This window comes from Somniosus microcephalus, unplaced genomic scaffold, assembly GCF_052327205.1.
Source record: "Somniosus microcephalus isolate GS21.2 unplaced genomic scaffold, FLI_Smic_1.0 unresolved_chr3, whole genome shotgun sequence".
Taxonomy (NCBI): Eukaryota; Metazoa; Chordata; class Chondrichthyes; order Squaliformes; family Somniosidae; genus Somniosus; species Somniosus microcephalus.
In genome coordinates this window covers 52,232,062-52,246,047 of record NW_028225181.1, presented here as the reverse complement: position 1 = coordinate 52,246,047, position 13,986 = coordinate 52,232,062, and the positions used below count along the sequence as shown (strand labels likewise).

The 13,986-nt window shown below is 48.0% G+C and overlaps 1 pseudogene; it reads left to right on the top strand.

Annotated features, from left to right (window-relative positions):
- Nucleotides 1-13,986, top strand: part of LOC147091440 (pancreatic secretory granule membrane major glycoprotein GP2-like) — a 52,021-nt pseudogene that overhangs the window by 25,977 nt on the left and 12,058 nt on the right.

Genomic DNA, 13,986 nt, shown 5'->3' with positions numbered 1-13,986 from the left:
AGTAAAGGGAAATACCCGGGATAGAGGGGAATATAGATCGGCGACAGAGAGTAAAGGGAGATACCCGGGATAGAGGGGAATATAGAGCGGGGACAGAGAGTAAAGGGAGATACCCGGGAAAGAGGGGAATATAGAACGGGGACAGAGAGTAAAGGGAGATACCCGGGATAGAGGGGAATATAGAACGGGGGCAGAGAGAAAAGGGAGATACCCGGGATAGAGGGGAATATAGAACGGGAACAGAGAGTAAAGGGAGATACCCGGGATAGAGGGGAATATCGAACGGGGACAGAGAGTAAAGGGAGATACCCGGGATGGAGGGGAATATAGAACGGGGACAGTGAGTAAGGGGAGATACCCGGGATAGAGGGGAATAATGAATGGGGACAGAGAGTAAAGAGAGATACCCTGCATGGAGGGAATATTGAACTGGGACAGAGAGTAAAGGGAGATACCCGGGATAGAGGGGAATTTTGAACGGGGACAGAGTGTAAAGGGAGATACCCGGGATAGAGGGGAATATATAACGGGGACAGAGAGTAAAGCGAGGTACCCGGGGTAGAGGGGAATATAGAACGGGGACAGAGAGTAAAGGGAGATAGCCGGGATAGAGGGGAATATAGAATGGGGACAGAGAATAAAGGGAGATATCCGGGATAGAGGGGAATATAGAACGGGGACAGAGAGTAAAGGGTGATACCCGGGATAGAGGGGAATATAGAACGAAGACAGAGAGTAAAGGGAGATACCCGGGATAGAGGGGAATATAGAACGGGGACAGAGAGTAAAGGGAGATACCCGGGATAGAGGGGAATATAGAACGTGGACAGGGAGTAAAAGGAGATACCCGGGCTAGAGGGGAATATAGAACGGGGACAGAGAGTAAAGGGAGATACCCGGGATAGAGGGGAATATAGAACGGTGACAGAGAGTAAAGGGAGATACCCGGGATAGAGGGGAATATAGAACGTGGACAGGGAGTAAAAGGAGATACCCGGAATAGAGGTGAATATAGAATGGGGACAGAGAGTAAAGGGAGTTACCCGGGATACAGGGGAATATAGAACGGGGACAGAGAGTAAAGGGAGATACCCGGGATAGAGGGGAATATAGAACGGGGACAGAGAGTAAAGGGAGATACCCGGGATAGAGGGGAATATAGAACGGGGAGAGAGAGTAAAGGGAGATACCCGGGATAGAGGGGAATATAGAACGGGGACAGAGTGTAAAGGGAGATACCCGGGATAGAGGGGAATATAGAACGGGGACAGAGAGTAAAGGGAGGTACCGGGGATAGAGGGGAATATAGAACGGGGACAGTGAGTAAAGGGAGGTACCCCGGATAGAGGGGAATATAGAACGGGGACAGAGAGTAAAGGGAGATACCCGGGATAGAGGGGAATATAGAACGGGGACAGAGAATAAAGGGAGATACCCGGGATAGAGGGGAATATAGAACGGGGACAGAGAGTAAAGGGAGATACCCGGGATAGAGGGGAATATAGAACGGGGACAGAGAGTAAAGGGAGATACTAGGGATAGAGGGGAATATAGAACGGGGACAGAGAGTAAAGGGAGATACCCGGGATAGAGGGGAATATAGAACGGGGACAGAGAGTAAAGGGAGATACCCGGGAGACAGGGGAATATAGAACGAGGACAGAGAGTAAGGGGAGACACCCGGGATAGAGGGGAATATAGAACGGGGACAGAGAGTAAAGGGAGATACCCGGGATAGAGGGGAATATAGAACGGAGACAGAGAGTAAAGTGAGATACCCGGGATAGAGGGGAATATAGAATGGGGACAGAGAGTAAAGGGAGATACCCGGGATAGAGGGGCATATAGAACGGGGACAGAGAGTAAAGGGAGATACCCGGGATAAAGGGGAATATAGAACGGAGACAGAGAGTAAAGGGAGATACCCGGGATAGAGGGGAATATAGAACGGGGACAGAGAATAAAGGGAGAAACCCGGGATAGAGGGGAATATAGAACGGGGACAGAGAGTAATGGGAGATACCCGGGACAGAGCGGAATATGGAACGGGGACAGAGAGTAAAGGGAGATACCCGGGATAGAGGGAAATATAGAAAGGGGACAGAGAGTAAAGGGAGATACCAGGGATAGAGGGGAATATTGAACGGGGACAGAGAATAAAGGGAGAAACCCGGGATAGAGGGGAATATAGAACGGGGACAGAGAGTAATGGGATATACCCGGGGTAGAGGGGAATATAGAACGGAGACAGAGAGTAAAGGGAGATACCCGGGATAGAGGGGAATATAGAACGGGGACAGAGAGTAAAGGGAGATACCCGGGATAGAGGGGAATATAGAACGGAGACAGAGAGTAAAGGGAGATACCCGGGATAGAGGGGAATATAGAACGGGGACAGAGAGTAAAGGGAGATACCCAGGATAGAGGAAATATAGAACGGGGACAGAGAGTAAAGGGAGATACCCGGGATAGAGAGGAATATAGAACGGAGACAGAGAGTAAAGGGAGATACCTGGGATAGAGGGGAATATAGAACGGGGACAGAGAGTAAAGGGAGATACCCAGGATAGAGGGGAATATAGAACGGGGACAGAGAGTAAAGGGAGATACCCGGGATAAAGGGGATTATAGAACGGGGACAGAGAGTAAAGGGAGATACCCGGGATAGTTGGGAATATAGAACGGGGACAGAGAGTAAAGGGAGATACCCGGGATAGAGGGGAATATAGAACGGGGACAGAGAGTAAAGGGAGGTACCCGGGATAGAGGGGTATATAGAACGGGGACAGAGAGTAAAGGGAGACACCCGGGATAGAGGGGAATATAGATCGGCAACAGAGAGTAAAGGGAGATACCCGGGATAGAGGGGAATATAGAACGGGGACAGAGAGTAAAGGGAGATACCCGGGAAAGAGGGGAATATAGAACGGGGACAGAGAGTAAAGGGAGATACCCGGGATAGAGGGGAATATAGAACGGGGGCAGAGAGAAAAGGGAGATACCCGGGATAGAGGGGAATATCGAACGGGGACAGAGAGTAAAGGGAGATACCCGGGATAGAGGGGAATATAGAACGGGGACAGAGAGTCAAGGGAGATACCCGGGATAGAGGGGAATATAGTACGGGGACAGAGAGTAAAGAGAGATACCCGGGATGGAGGGGAATATAGAACGGGGACGGAGAGTAAGGGGAGATACCCGGGATAGAGGGGAATAAAGAATGGGGACAGAGAGTAAAGAAAGATACCCTGGATAGAGGGAATATAGAACTGGGACAGAGAGTAAAGGGAGATACCCGGGATAGAGGGGAATATAGAACGGGGACAGAGTGTCAAGGGAGATACCCGGGATAGAGGGGAATATATAACGGGGACAGAGAGTAAAGCGAGATCCCCGGGATAGAGGGGAATATAGAACGGGGACAGAGAGTAAAGGGAGATAGCCGGGATAGAGGGGAATATAGAATGGGGACAGAGAATAAAGGGAGATATCCGGGATAGAGGGGAATATAGAACGGGGACAGAGAGTAAAGGGTGATACCCAGGATAGAGGGGAATATAGAACGGGGACAGAGAGTAAAGGGAGATACCCGGGATAGAGGGGAATATAGAACGGGGACAGAGAGTAAAGGGAGATACCCGGGATAGAGGGGAATATAGAACGTGGACAGGGAGTAAAAGGAGATACCCGGGATAGAGGGGAATATAGAACAGGGACAGAGAGTAAAGGGAGATACCCGGGATAGAGGGGAATATAGAACGGTGACAGAGAGTAATGGGAGATACCCGGGATAGAGGGGAATATAGAACGTGGACAGGGAGTAAAAGGAGATAACCGGGATAGAGGGGAATATAGAATGGGGACAGAGAGTAAAGGGAGTTACCCGGGATACAGCGGAATATAGATCGGGGACAGAGAGTAAAGGGAGATACCCGGGATAGAGGGGAATATAGAACGGGGACAGAGAGTAAAGGGAGATACCCGGGATAGAGGGGAATATAGAACGGGGAGAGAGAGTAAAGGGAGATACCCGGGATAGAGGGGAATATAGAACGGGGACAGAGTGTAAAGGGAGATACCCGGGATAGAGGGGAATATAGAACGGGGACAGAGAGTAAAGGGAGATACCGGTGATAGAGGGGAATATAGAACGGGGACAGTGAGTAAAGGGAGGTACCTGGGATAGAGGGGAATATAGAACGTGGACAGAGAGTAAAGGGAGATACCCGGGATAGAGGGGAATATAGAACGGGGACAGAGAATAAAGGGAGATACCCGGGATAGAGGGGAATATAGAACGGGGACAGAGAGTAAAGGGAGATACCCGAGATAGAGGGGAATATAGAACGGGGACAGAGAGTAAAGGGAGATACCCGGGATAGAGGGGACTATAGAACGGGGACAGAGAGTAAAGGGAGATACCCGGGATAGAGGGGAATATAGAACGGGAACAGAGAGTAAAGGGAGAAACCCGGGATAGAGGGGAATATAGACGGCGACAGAGAGTAAAGGGAGATACCCGGGAGAGAGGTGAATATAGAACGGGTACAGAGAGTAAAGGGAGATACCCGGGATAGAGGGGAATATAGAACGGGGACAGAGAGTAAAGGGAGATACCCGGGATAGAGGAGAATATAGAATGGGGACAGAGAATAAAGGGAGATACCCGGGATAGAGGGGAATATAGAACGGGGACAGAGAGGAAAGGGAGATACCCGGGATAGAGGGGAATATAGAACGTGGACAGGGAGTAAAAGGAGATATACGGGATAGAGGGGAATATAGAATGGGGACAGAGAGTAAAGGGAGATACCCGGGATAGAGGGGAATATAGAACGGGGACAGAGAGTAAAGGGAGATACCCAGGATAGGGGGAAGAGAGAACGGGGACAGAGAGTAAAGGGAGATACCCGGGATAGAGGGGAATATAGAACGGGGACAGAGAGTAAAGGGAGATACCCGGGATAGAGGGGAATATAGAACGGGGACAGAGAATAAAGGGAGATAACCGGGATAGAGGTGGATATAGAACTGGGACAGAGAGTAAAGGGAGATACCCGGTATAGAGGGGAATATAGTACGGGGACAGAGTGTAAAGGGAGATACCCAGGACAGAGGGGAATATAGAACGGGGACAGCGCGTAAAGGGAGATACCCGGGATAGAGGGGAATATAGAACGGGGACAGAGAGTAAAGTGAGATACCCGGGATAGAGGGGAACATAGAACGGGGACAGAGAGTATAGGGAGATACCCGGGATAAAGGGGATTATAGAACGCGGACAGAGAGTAAAGGGAGATACCCGGGATAGTGGGGAATATAGAACGCGGACAGACAGTAAAGGGAGATACCCGGGATAGAGGGGAATATAGAACGGCGACAGAGAGTAAAGGGAGATACCCGGGATAGAGGGGAATATAGAATGGGGACAGAGAGTAAAGGGAGATACCCGGGATAGAGGGGAAAATAGAACGGGGACAGAGAGTAAAGGGAGATACCAGGGATTGAGGGGAATATAGAACGGGGACAGAGAGTAATCGGAGATACCCGGGATAGAGGGGAATATAGAACGGGGACCGAGAGTAAAGGGAGATATCCGGGAGAGAGGGGAATATAGAACGGGGAGAGAGAGTAAAGGGAGATACCCGGGATAGAGGGGAATATAGAACGGGGACAGAGAGTAAATGGAGATACCCGGGATAGAGGGGAATATAGAATGGGGACAGAATGTAAAACGAGATACCCGGGATAGAGGGGAATATAGAACGGGGACAGACAGTAAAGGGAGATACCCGGGAAAGAGGGGAATATAGAACAGGGACAGAGAGTAAAGGGAGATACCCGGGATAGAGGGGAATATCGAACGGGGACAGAGAGTAAAGGGAGATACTCGGGATAGAGGGGAATATAGAACGGGGACAGAGAGTAAAGGGAGATACCCGGGATAGAGGGGAATATAGAACGGGGACAGAGAGTAAAGGGAGATACCCGGGATAGAGAGGAATATAGAACGGGGACAGAGAGTAATGGGAGATACCCGGGATAGAGGGGAATATAGAACGGGGACAGAGAGTAAAGGGAGATACCCGGGATAGAGGGGAATATAGAACGGGGCAGAGAGTAAAGGGTGATACGTGGGATAGAGAGGTATATAGAACGGGGATAGGTAGTAAAGGGAGATACCCGGGATAGAGGGGAATATAGAACGGGGACAGAGAGTAAAGGGAGATACTCGGGATAGAGGGGAATATAGAACGGGGACAGAGAGTAAAGTGAGATACCCGGGATAGAGGGAAATATGGAACGTGGACAGAGAGTAATGGGAGATACCCGAGATAGAGGGGAACAAAGAATGGGGACAGAGAGTAAAGAGAGACACCCGGGATAGAGGGGAATATAGAACGGGGACAGGGAGTAAAGGGAGATACCCGGGATAGAGGGGAATATAGAAAGGGGAGAGAGAGTAAAGAGAGATACCCGGGATAGAGGGGAATATAGAACGGGGACAGCGAGTAAAGGGAGATACCGGGGATAGAGGGAATATAGAACGGGGATAGACAGTAAAGGGAGATACCCGGGATAGAGTGGAATATAGAACGGGGACAGAGAGGAAAGTGAGATACCCGGGATAGAGGGGAATATAGAACGGGGACAGAGAGTAAAGGGAGATACCCGGGACAGAGGGGAATATAGAACGGGGACAGAGAGTAAAGGGAGGTACCCGGGATAGAGGGGAATATAGAACGGGGACAGAGAGTAAAGGGAGATACCCGGGATAGAGGGGAATATAGAATGGGGACAGAGAGTAAAGGGAGATACCCGGGATAGAGGGGAATATAGAACGGGGACAGAGAGTAAAGGGAGATACCCGGGATAAAGGGGAATATGGAACAGGGACAGAGAGTAAAGGGAGATACCCGGGATAGAGCGGAATATAGAACGGGGACAGAGCGTAAAGGGAGATACCCAGGATAGAGGGAATATAGAACGGGGACAGAGAGTAAGGGGAGATACCCGGGATAGAGGGAAATATAGAACTTGGACAGAGAGTAAAGCGAGATACCCGGGATAGAGGGGAACAAAGAATGGGGACAGAGAGTAAAGAGAGACACCCGGGATAGAGTGGAATATAGAACGGGGACAGAGAGTAAAGGGAGATACCCGGGATAGAGTGGAATATAGAACGGGGGCAGAGAGTAAAGGGAGATTACCGGGATAGAGGGGAATATCGAACGGGGATAGAGAATAAAGGGAGATACCCGGGATAGAGCGGATAATAGAATGAGGACAGAGAGTAAAGGGAGATACCCGGGATAGAGGGGAATATAGAACGGGGATAGAGAGTAAAGGGAGATACCCGGGATAGAGGGGAATATAGAACGGTGACAGAGAGTAAAGGGAGATACCCGGGATAGAGGGGAATATTGAACGGGGACAGAGAGTAAAGGGAGATAACCGGGATAGAGGGGAATATAGAACGGGGACAGAGAGTAAAGGGAGATACCTGGGATAGAGGGGAATATAGGACGGGGACAGAGATTAAAGGGAGATACCCAGGATAGAGGGGAATATAGAACGGGGACAGAGATTAAAGGGTGATACCCGGGATAGAGGGCAATATAGAACGGGGACAGAGAGTAAAGGAAGATACCCGGGATAGAGGGGAATATAGAACGGGGACAGAGAGTAAAGGGAGATACCCGGGATAGAGGGATATATAGAACGGGGACAGAGATTAAAGGGAGATACCCGGGATAGAGGGGAATATAGAACAGGGACAGAGAGTAAAGGGAGATACCCGGGATAGAGGGGAATATAGAACGGGGACAGAGAGTAAAGGGAGATACCCCAGATAGAATGGAATATAGAACGGGGACAGAGAGTAAAGGGAGATACCCGGGATAGAGCGGAATATAGAATGGGGACAGAGAGTAAAGGGAGATACCCGGGATAGAGGGGAATATAGAACGGGGACAGAGAGTAAAGGGAGATACTCGGGATAGAGGGGTATATAGAACGGGGACAGAGAGTAAAGTGAGATACCCGGGATAGAGGGAAATATAGAACATGGACAGAGAGTAATGGGAGATACCCGGGATAGAGGGGAACAAAGAATGGGGACAGAGAGTAAAGAGAGACACCCGGGATAGAGGGGAATATAGAACGGGGACAGGGAGTAAAGGGAGATACCCGGGATAGAGGGGAATATAGAAAGGGGAGAGAGAGTAAAGAGAGATACCCGGGATAGAGGGGAATATAGAACGGGGACAGCGAGTAAAGGGAGATACCCGGGATAGAGGGAATATAGAACGGGGATAGATAGTAAAGGGAGATACCCGGGATAGAGTGGAATATAGAACGGGGACAGAGAAGAAAGGGAGATACCCGGGATAGAGGGGAATATAGAACGGGGACAGAGAGTAAAGGGAGATACCCGGGATAGAGGGGAATATAGAACGGGGACAGAGAGTAAAGGGAGGTACCCGGGATAGAGGGGAATATAGAACGGGGACAGAGAGTAAAGGGAGATACCCGGGATAGAGGGGAATATAGAATGGGGACAGAGAGTAAAGGGAGATACCCGGGATAGAGGGGAATATAGAACGGGGACAGAGAGTAAAGGGAGATACCCGGGATAAAGGGGAATATAGAACAGGGACAGAGAGTAAAGGGAGATACCCGGGATAGAGGGGAATATAGAACGGGGACAGAGAGTAAAGGGAGATACCCAGGATAGAGGGAATATAGAACGGGGACAGAGAGTAAGGGGAGATACCCGGGATAGAGGGAAATATACAACTTGGACAGAGAGTAAAGGGAGATACCCGGGATAGAGGGGATCAAAGAATGGGGTCAGAGAGTAAAGAGAGACACCCGGGATAGAGTGGAATATAGAACGGGGACAGAGAGTAAAGGGAGATACCCGGGATAGAGTGGAATATAGAACGGGGGCAGAGAGTAAAGGGAGATACCCGGGATAGAGGGGAATATCGAACGGGGTTAGAGAATAAAGGGAGATACCCGGGATAGAGCGGATAATAGAATGAGGACAGAGAGTAAAGGGAGATACCCGGGATAGAGGGGAATATAGAACGGGGATAGAGAGTAAAGGGAGATACCCGGGATAGAGGGGAATATAGAACGGTGACAGAGAGTAAAGGGAGATACCCGGGATAGAGGGGAATATTGAACGGGGACAGAGAGTAAAGGGAGATAACCGGGATAGAGGGGAATATAGAACGGGGACAGAGACTAAAGGGAGATACCTGGGATAGAGGGGAATATAGGACGGGGACAGAGAGTAAAGGGAGATACCCAGGATAGAGGGGAATATAGAACGGGGACAGAGATTAAAGGGTGATACCCAGGATAGAGGGCAATATAGAACGGGGACAGAGAGTAAAGGAAGATACCCGGGATAGAGGGGAATATAGAACGGGGACAGAGAGTAAAGGGAGATACCCGGGATAGAGGGATATATAGAACGGGGACAGAGAGTAAAGGGAGATACCCGGGATAGAGGGGAATATAGAACAGGGACAGAGAGTAAAGGGAGATACCCGGGATAGAGGGGAATATAGAACGGGGACAGAGAGTAAAGGGAGATACCCCGGATAGAATGGAATATAGAACGGGGACAGAGAGTAAAGGGAGATACCCGGGATAGAGCGGAATATAGAATGGGGACAGAGAGTAAAGGGAGATACCCGGGATAGAGGGGAATATAGAACGGGGACAGAGATTAAAGGAGAACATCGGGATAGAGGCGAATATAGAACGAGGACAGAGAGTAAACGGAGATACCCGGGATGGAGGGGAATATGTAACGGGGACAGAGAGTGAAAGGAGATACCCGGGATAGAGGGGAAAATAGAACAGGGACAGGGTGTAAAGGGCGATACCCGGGATAGAGGGGAATATAGAACGGGGACAGAGAATAAAGAGAGATACCCGGGATAAAGGGGAATTTAGAACAGGTGCAGAGAGTAAAGGGAAATACCCGGGATAGAGGGGAATATAGAATGGGTACAGAGAATAAAGAGAGATACCCGGGAGAGAGGGGGATATAATCGGGGACAGAGAGTAAAGGGAGAGACCACAGGTAGAGGGGGATATAGAACGGGGACAGGGAATAAAGGACGGGCTCCAGTTTACGTTACTCTCTGCGGGTCCCAGTCTTTCATAGAATTATAGAATGGTTACAGCACGGATGAAGGCTATTTGCCCCACCGAGTCTGTGCTGGCTCTCTGCAAGAGTAATTCTGTTAGTCCCACTCCTCCGCCCTACCCCGTAGCCCTGCATTTTGTTTCTTCCGGTGCTTATGCAACTCCCTTCTGAAAGCCGTGATTGAGTCTGCCTCCACCACCATTTCAGGAATTGCATTCCAGATCCTAAACACTCGCTGAGTAAAAATGTTTTTCCTCTGTCATGTTTGATTCTTCCGACAATCACCTTAAATCTGTGTCCTCCAGTTTTCGACAATTCTGCAAATGGAAACACTTTCTCTCTATCTACTCTTTTCAGACCCCTCATGATTTTAGACGCCTCTTTCAAAACTTCTCTCAGTCTTCTTTGCTCTAACGAGAAAATCGCCAGCTTCTCCATTCTATCAACGTAACTGAAGTCCCTCAAACAGGGCACATTCTCGTAAATCTTTTCTGAATCCTCTCTAAACCTTCACATCCTTCCTAATGTACAGTGCCCAGAATTGGACACAAAAATTCAGTTGAGGCCAAACCAGGGTTTTATACAAGTTCAACATAATTTCCACGCTTTGTACTCTATACCTCTAATCATAAAGCAAAGGATTCCGTAAGCTTTTTCAACTGAATTTTCAATCTGTCCTGCTACCGTAACCGATTTGTGCACATATACCCCTCGGTCCCTCTGTTCATGGACCCCCTTTAGGATTGTTCCCTTTAGTTTATATTTCCTCTACACTTTCTTTCTTCCAAAATGAGTCAGTTCACACTTTTCTGCAGTACATTTCATCTGCCACTTGTCTGCCCATTCCACCAGCCTATCCATATCCTCTTGAAGCCTATCATTATCCTCCTCGCTGTTCACTATACTTGCAAGTTTTGCGTCATCTGTAAATTTTGAAATTGTGCCCTGTACACCCACATTCAATTCATTAATATATATTAAGAAAAGCAGTGGTCCTAGAACCGACCACTGGGGAACAAAACTGTATACATTACTCCAGTCCGACATACAACCGTTCACCTCTACTCTGTGTTTCCTGTCACTTATTCAATTTGGTATCCATGCTGCCACTGACCCTTTTAGTCCATGGGCTTCAACTTTGCTGGCAAGGCTATTACGTGGCAATGTGTTGAACGCCTTTTGGAAACCGCATTGCCCTCATCTACCGTTTATGCAACAGCATCAAAAAATTTGATCAAGTTAGTTCAACCCGATTTGTCTTTAAAAAATCCGTGCTGGTTTTCCTCAATTAATCCACACTCGGCCAAGTGATTGTAAACGTTGTCCCTGATTATTGTTTCTAAAAGCATCACCAATAAAGAGTTAAGCCGACTGGTGTGCAGTTGCTGAGTTTATCTTTGCACACTTTTTTGAACAAGGGTGTAACTTTTGCAATTCTCCAGTCCGTTGGCACCACTCCCGTTTCTAAGGAGGATTGGAAGATTATGGCCAGCGCCTCCGTTATTACTTCCTTCACTTCACTCAGCATCCTAGGATGCAACCCATCTGGACCTACGGACTTTTCTATATTAAGTACAGCGAGCCTTTGTAGTACCTCCTCTTTCTCTTTTTTTCTCCCATCCAGTATGTCCTCTACCTGCTCCTTCGCTATGTCCATGGCAGTATCTTCTTCCTTGGTGAAGACGGATGCAAAGTACTCATTTTGCACCTCAGCCATGCCCTCTGCCTCCATGTGAACGTCTCCATTTTGGGCTCTATTTGGTCCCACCCCTCCTCTTACTACGTGTTTAGTATTTATATCACTATACAATACTTTTGGATTACATTTTTGTTAGCTGCCATTCTATTCTCATACCCTCACTTTGACCATCTTATTTATTTTTCACTTCTCCTCCGAACTTTCTATATTTAGCCTGATTCTCAGATGATTTCTCGACCTCATATCTGTCATATGCACTCTTTTTCTGCTTCATCTTACTCTCTATCTCTTTCATCATTCAGAAAGCTCTGACGTGAGTTGCCCTACCTTTCCCCTAGTGCGAACATACATCAACTGTACCCGAACTATTTACTCTTATAAGCAGCCCTTTGTTCAATTACAGATTTGCATGCCAATCTTTCATTCCAGTTTACCTGGGCCAGATCCGTTCTCAAACAACTGAAATTAGCCTTCCTCCAATTAGCTGTTTTTACTTTAGATAGTTCCATGTCCTATTCACTTTCTAATCTAAACCTGATGATACTATTGTAATAGCAAAATACTGCGGATGCTGGAAATCTGAAATAACAAAAAATGCTGGAAATACTCAGCAGGCCAGGCAGCATCCGTGGAGAGTAACAGATCTTAATATCTGTTACATCTCCAGCTTTTTCCAGTTATGATGAAGGGTCCCAGACCTGAAACGTTAACTCTGTTTCTCTCTCCACGGATGCTGCCTGGCCTGCTGAGTATTTCCAGCATTTTCTGTTGTTATTCCTTATGATACTATGATCTCTGTTCCCTAAATGTTTCACCTACTGGTACTTGCTCCACTTGACATACTTCATTCCCCAGAACAAGTTCCAAACATGCATTCTTCCTCGTTGGGCCAGAAACATACTGATGAAAAAGTTCTCCTGAACACACTTCAGAACTTCTTCCGATTCTCTGCCCTTTACTCTATTAATATCCTAGTCTATATTAGGATAGTTGATGTCCCCCATTATCACTACTCTATAGTTCTTGCATCTCACTGTAATTTCTCTGCGAGATTGGGTCTTCCATATTTTTACCAATAGTTGGTGGCCGATGGAATAAACTTTTATTTCTTAAATCTAGCAATATAGATTCTGTCTTTGACCCCTCCAGGACATCCGCTCTCTCCAGCACAGTAACATTCTCCTTCACAACCTTCTATCTTTCCGTCCATATCTTTCCTGAACATCTTATAATCAGAAGTATTTAATACACAACCCTGCTCTTGTTTGAGCCAGGTCTCTGTTTTTGCCACAATATCATGTTCCCATGTGGTTATTTGCGCCTGCAGCTCAACAGCATTTTTACTATGCTTCGCAAGTTCGCACACATACACTGTAAACCTGTCGTAGACCATCCTGTGTTCTCCCTTAGTCTGACCCCACCCAATACCTTACTGTTTATTACTTTAGCACTATCCATCTGTCACAATCATTTGTGCCCTTTGTTTCTCTTTTCTAATGCTACACCCTGAAGGCCATCCCCCTGCCAATTTATTATAAGCCCTCCCCAACAATACTAGCAAACCTCCCAGTGAGGATGTTGGTACCGGCTCTGTTGAGATGCAACCCTTACGACCTGTGCAGGTACCACTTCCCACAGAACAGGCCCCAATGCCCCAGGAATCTGAAGCCTTCCCTCCTGCACCATCCGTCCAGCCATGCATTCATCTGCTCAATCCTCCTATATCTATACCAACTTACGCATGTCTCCGGTAGTAATCCAGAGATTACTACCTTTGCATTCCATCTATTTAATCTCTATTCTCGCTTCCTAAAATCTGCCTGAAGGACCTCATCCCTCTTTCTACCTATGTTGTCGGTACCAATATGGACCACGACCTAAGACTGTTCACCCTCCCCCCTCAGAATGTTCTGCAGCCACTCAGTGTCATCCTTAACCCTGGAACCAGGGAGACAACATAACATCCTGGATTAAATTCTGTGGTCACAGAAACGCCTATCTGCTCTCCTAACTCGAAGCCCCTACCACTATTGCATTCCCTATCATCCTCCGCCCATCCCTGTACAGCTGAGACACCCGTGGTTCCATGAAATTGGCCCTGGCTGTACTCCCCAGAGGA